Source organism: Lutra lutra, chromosome 4, assembly GCF_902655055.1.
Source record: "Lutra lutra chromosome 4, mLutLut1.2, whole genome shotgun sequence".
In the NCBI taxonomy this organism is placed as follows: domain Eukaryota; kingdom Metazoa; phylum Chordata; class Mammalia; order Carnivora; family Mustelidae; genus Lutra; species Lutra lutra.
The window spans coordinates 68,738,595-68,744,594 of NC_062281.1; the positions used below are offsets into that span (position 1 = coordinate 68,738,595).

Consider the following 6,000-nt stretch of genomic DNA (forward strand, 5'->3'; position numbering starts at 1 on the left):
GTTCAATTTCACTAATCATCAGGGAAATACAAATCAAAGCAACAAAATCACCTTACACCAGACAGAATGGCTAGTAAGAAGACAAGAAATAAAAAGTGTTGGCAAGGGGCGCCTGGGTGGCTCAGAGGGTTAAAGCCTCTGCCTTCGGCTCAGATCATGATTCCAGGGTCCTGGGATCGAGCCCCACATCGGGCTCTCTGCTCAGCAGGGAGCCTGCTTTCTCTCTCTCTCTCTCTCTCTCTCTCTCTCTCTCTGCCTGCCTCTCTGCCTGCTTGTGATCTCTGTCAAATAAATAAATAAAATCTTAAAAAAAAAAAAAAGTGTTGGCAAGAATGTGGAGAAAAAGGAACCCTATGCACTATTGGTGGGATTGTAAATTGGTACAGCCACTGTGGAAAACAGTTAAGGAAGGTCCTCAAAAAAATTAAAATATAAAATACCAAACAATCCACTAATTCCACCTCTGGGTATTTGCCCAAAGAAACAAACCCACAATTTGAAAAGATATGCACCTCGATTTTTATTTCAGCATTATTTATAACAGCCAAGATATGGTAGCAACCTAAGTATCCACCCATAGATGGTTAAAAAAAAAAAAAAAAAAAAAAGATGTGGTATACACATACATACACAGGAATATTGCTCAGCCATGGGAAAGAATGAGATCTTGCTATATGCAACAATATGGATGGACCTAGAGGATATCATGCTAAGTAAATTAAGTCAGAGAAAGATTAACACCATATGATTTCATCTATACACGGAATCTAAAAAAACCCCCCAAATACAAAGAATACACTGGTGGTTGTTAGAAGGGTGGGGGGTTCAGGGATGGACAAAAGGGTGAAGAGGAATGGTTGGTACAGGCTTTCAATTATGGAATAAGTCACAGGAGATGAAATCTATAGCACAAAAAATATAGTTAATGGTATTTTAACAGTGCTGTATGTTGACAGATAGTAGCTATGTGTGCGAGCACAGAAGAACATACAGGCTTCTGGAATCATTACTTGTACCCCTGAAACTAATGTTAACATTTACACTCCAATTAAAAAAAAAAAAAAAAACCTATATTGTAATAAAATTTTTAAAAAATACTTATCATCCAAAAAAACGAAATCTTGCCATTCGCAATGACATGGATGGAACTAGAAGGTATTATGCTAAGGAAAATAAGTCAGAGAAAGACAATTATCTTTTTTTTTTTTTTTGGTTTTTTTGTTTGTTTGTTTGTTTGTTTTATTAGAGAAAGACAATTATCATATGATCTCTCTGATATGAGGAACTGGAGAGGCAGGGCAGGCGTTCGCGGAGGGGAAGGGAGGAGAAAAAAAATGGGACCAGAGAGGTGGACAAACCCTAAGACACTGTTAACCTCAGGAAACAAAGTGAGGGCTGCTGGGGGGTGGTGGGAGGGAGGGATGTGGTGGCTGGATGATGGACACTGGGGAGGGTATAATGCTATGGTGAGTGCTGTGAGTTGTGTAAGACTGATGATTCAGGGACGCCTGGGTGGCTCAGTTGGTTGGACGACTGCTTTCGGCTCAGGTCATGATCCCGGAGTCCCGGGATCAAGTCCCACATCGGGCTCCCAGCTCCATGGGGAGTCTGCTTCTCCCTCTGACCTTCTCCTTGCTCATGCTCTCTCTCACTGTCTCTCTCTCAAATAAATAAATAAAATCTTTAAAAAAAAAAAAAAAGACTGATGATTCACAGACCTGTACCCCTGGGGCAAATAATACATTTTATTTTAATATAAATAAATAAACTGATGGTCAACTAATTTTCTTTTCACAGAGTTCTTAACATTTAAAATACAGATGAGGGCGCTTGGGTGGCTCAATGGGTTAAACCTCTGCCTTTGGCTGAGGTCATGATCTCAGGGTCCTGCAAATCATGTCCTACAATTGGGCTCTCTGCTCAGCAGGAAGCCTGCTTCCTGCCGTCCCCCGCCCCCCACGCCTGCCGGCCTCTCTGCCTACTTGTGATCTCTCTGTCAAATAAATAAATAAAATCTTAAAAAAATAAATAAATAAAATACAGATGATTGGGACACCGGGCTGGCTCTATTATTATGGCATGCAACCCTCAGAGCTCTAAGTTCGAGCCCCTCACTGGTGCAAAGATTACTTAAAAATTCAATCTTAAAAACAATAAAGATGTATTTTAACATAAATTAGTACAGATGACCAAAAAGTTTTGAAACAGTGGGTAAATATTTTAAATTAAGAAGTTCTGGGGCGCCTGGGTAGCTCAGTGGGTTAAGCCGCTGCCTTCGGCTCAGGTCATGATCTCGGGGTCCTGGGATCGAGTCCCGCATCGGGCTCTCTGCTCAGCAGGGAGCCTGCTTCCCTCTCTCTCTCTCTCTCTGCCTGCCTCTCCGTCTACTTGTGATCTCTCTCTGTCAAATAAATAAATAAAATCTTAAAAAAAAAAAAAAAGAAGTTCTGAATATTGGGGCATCTGGGTGGCTCAGTCTTTAAGTGTCTGCCTTTGGCTCAGGTCCTTATCCTAGGCTCCTGGGATCCAGCCCCACATCGAGCCCCTCATCAGGCTCCCTGCTCAGCGGGAAGCCTGCTTGTCCCTCTCCCACTCCCCTTGCTTGTGTTCCCTTTCTCTGTGTCTCTCTCTGCCAAATAAATAAATTTTAAAAATCTTAAAAAAAAAAAAAAAAGAAAAGAAACTGACATTTACCAGCACTTCAGAACCACGCTGTCTTTTCATCCCCTCTTTTTAGGCGATTAATGTTTTTCTCTTTTCCTTGCCTTACATCCGTAAATTCAACAGTTACCCAAATCTATTTCCTCTATACCCCCAGGTCAAGCCACTTATCTTTTCACATCTCAAGTAAAGCCATCTTTGATAGTGCCCAGCTCACTTTTCCTATGAGATGGTTACAATCAGTGAGTCACGGTTTTGCTCAAGTTCAAACTCCTTAAACTTGGCCCACAAAGTACTTCACATATGAGTCTAACTTTATTTCTAGACTTCTGAATTAATCCCCTACAATAGGAATCCTAAACTCCAATTTAACTGGTTTTCCCTATTGTCCTCTGAAAAAGCTCAGCTGTCTTTTTCTAGTTCCTTATTCCTCTAACATTATTTGGAAGAAGATACTGTCTTAGAAATAGTATAAGATTGAGAAGATAAGGGATACAGTTTAGTCAATATAAATAGCCAGTACATGCTAAATGCCAAAGGAATTAGAGACTAGGGGCACCTGGATGGCTCAGCTGGTTAAGCATCTGCCTTTGACTCAGGTCATGATGTCAGCAGGGAGTCCGCTTCTCCCTCTGCTCTCCATTTCTGTGCTAGCTCTCTCTCCAGGGCTCTTTCTCTCAAAATAAATAAAATCTTAAAAAGGGGGGGGGGGGTAAAGACTATTTACAGAAATTGTAAACACTTGTATTTACTGATCTACATTTACATACTTTGATTTTTAACTTAAAATTCAATTGCACTAACCTTTTACTGTTTGAAAAAACATATGTACTCAAATTCCAGGGTTTTTTTTTTTCCCATTATAGATTTATAGCTCAATAGAAATTATCCACAGCAGTTACAATTACTACATTAATTCTTAGGAAATTTAATTATGGTTAAAAGAGAAAGAACTTGGCACTGACCAGGGTTAATATCCTAAACCCAATCCCCCAGGCCCCGATTTCCCCCTTATTTACACCAGTGTGAAATTACGCAAATTGCTTAGTCCCCCTTTTCCTTCATCTGTAAAACTGGATAACACCTACTTCACAAGGCTGTTGTGAAAATTAAATGAACAGGTGGAAAAATTTCACAGAGCTTCATACATACCAAGAGCCATATAAACAGAAATTATCAAAATTATTATTACTGCTCAAAAGCAACACTGCTACTGCCAAGACTAGATTGTTTGGAACCTTCATTTTTAATGATTTTGAAAAACCTGAGCATAGGGCAGTGAAACTGCACTGTGGGAGAATTGCCCGCATTCTTATAGAGCAAACTAAATTTGCGCCTACACATTCACGTTTTCCTTACTTTACTCAATCCCTCTAGAAGGCAAATGATCAGAAAAATAGTATAATTGCTGACCATGACAAAGTCGTAGAAATACCTAACAGAGATTAAATGCCTGGGATTTGCTTGAAAATAACCTGTGGAGAAGGAGCAGGCCCCCCCCCACCCAAATGTTGACAATTGTTAAAACTGGGTGAAGGGTTCGCCAAGTTCCTCTCAACCTCTGTACGTTTGAAGATCTCCATAATAAAACGTATTTTTAAATGTCTAAAGGTCGATTTTTTTCTGTGGGGCTCAACGCGACTAGTTACGTTCAGGAAGCCACACTGGGAACCATTGGGAGGCGAAAAGTAAAACAGCAACACAAGCCAGGTGAGACTGGTTAAGCCTCCCAGGCGACCAGCAGGCGTGCGTCTCCTCCCAGAGCCCACCAGGCCGGGCCCGGAGGCGCACCCGCGGAGTCCGGCAGGTCTAACCCCGGGAAAGAGCTCAACGCCCAAGGCCTTCCTGGGACCGCCGCCTGGCGGCTGGCGAGAGACGTGTGGACCCGGAAAAAATGGACCTAAGGGCCGGGGGAGAGGGGGGAGATGTGGGTGGGTGAGTCCCAGCCTTCAGGGAGAGTCAGCCGACTTCTCTCCGCTCCGCCGGAGCTCCAGCCCCAGCAAAGCCCTCGGCCACCCCGGCTGCCCGAGAACGTCTCCGCCTCCCTTCATCCACCGCACAGACTCCCAAACCGCCCACGGAGCCCGCCGTCTTCCCCGCATGCCCGAAACGGGGACTCCTTCAGCTTCGACTTTGTTACCAGGGCTTCCCACCACCCTCAGGCATGGTGGGCCTCTTCGAACCCCCCTCCAACCGCTTTCGTGGGTCCCTAGCCCCACTTACCTCGGCCCCGCGGCAGCCAGGTGCCTTCTTGAGCTCCTCCGGCTTCCAGCTTAGCTCTCCCGGGGAGTTACTGCCAATCACCCAGCCTCCGCCCCAAATCCGGACGAGACTGACCAATCAGCTGCTTCTTAGGGCCCGGAGGCGGGTACTGAGAGCCCGGACGGAACGAGAGACGACCCGCCCACAGGCCTGCAGCACCCTCTCACTGTGAATGTGCGCAAGCGCGGTGCTTGGCTAGAGGCGGGCGCTTTCGCGTGGACTTCGCTTTGTGTCTTCACTGCTCTGCCCCGGAAAGTACTTTGTTAGTAAACCCCGCTCTCTAAGTGTGTAGCAAGACCCGCATTCTGAGCGTAGCCACAAGTGTGTATTACCTTGAAAGAAGCTAGGAGTTCTAAGCCCTTGTTAACCTGACTTGTGTTGAGTCCTTTTAATCCCACGCTATTGAGACTTGTGTTTTATCCGGCAGATCTTCCCACGTGAACTTAATATCCCTGGCGTGTTTGTGTTGAGGGGAGTTGAGGATGCGGAGTGTACAAAGAGCATGAATGACGATTTTACTGTCCTCAGTTCCGTCTGCTTAGTCTGATTCGTGGGCCACATGTTTTTTTAATAGTTGAATATTCTGGGACACTAGATTTCAAATAATCCTACCATGATAATGATCATTACATCTATAGCTAACAATATATATATTCAGCATGGTAACGTGTGTAGGCCCAACTCGAAATTCATTTGTAGAGAGAAAAGCCTGCTTAAGTATTTCTGTATGGCCTTTAAAGAGGCTGTTGCTGATTGGCTGTCGCTGATTGGCTGTCTCTCTTACTCTCCCTTTGTAATTGATCCCACAGGTCACTCAGCAGGCACCAGAGCCATGGTGGTTTTTATTCCCGGTGCCCAAGTCTCTTCAGGGTGAGGGCTTCCCGACTTCAGCAAGAGCATTAATCCATTTGGGAGCCCATTATGACAGTACAAAGATTTTTAAAAGCCTTGAACCACGCCCTCAGGAAGCCTCCGGGCTAACAGGAAGACAGAAACACAAACTTACTTAACCAAATGTTCTCATGGAGGAATAGTGGAATCCTGGGAGACCTGCCTAAGCCAGCCCAAAGGCTCAGG

The 6,000-nt window shown here is 44.4% G+C and overlaps 1 protein-coding gene across 3 annotated transcripts in view; it reads right to left on the minus strand.

The window, feature by feature from the left end:
* The window catches only part of MTFR1 (mitochondrial fission regulator 1), a 62,872-nt gene extending 57,820 nt beyond the window's left edge, over positions 1–5,052 (minus strand). Inside the window, exon 1 of one of the 3 annotated variants that reach the window (XM_047726744.1) lies at positions 4,885–5,052. The gene's annotated coding sequence lies outside the window, so the exon portion shown is untranslated. The remainder of the gene's footprint in view (positions 1–4,884) is intronic. The other 2 variants (XM_047726743.1, XM_047726742.1) reach the window with 2 other exon arrangements.
* Positions 5,053–6,000: the final 948 nt, after the last annotated feature.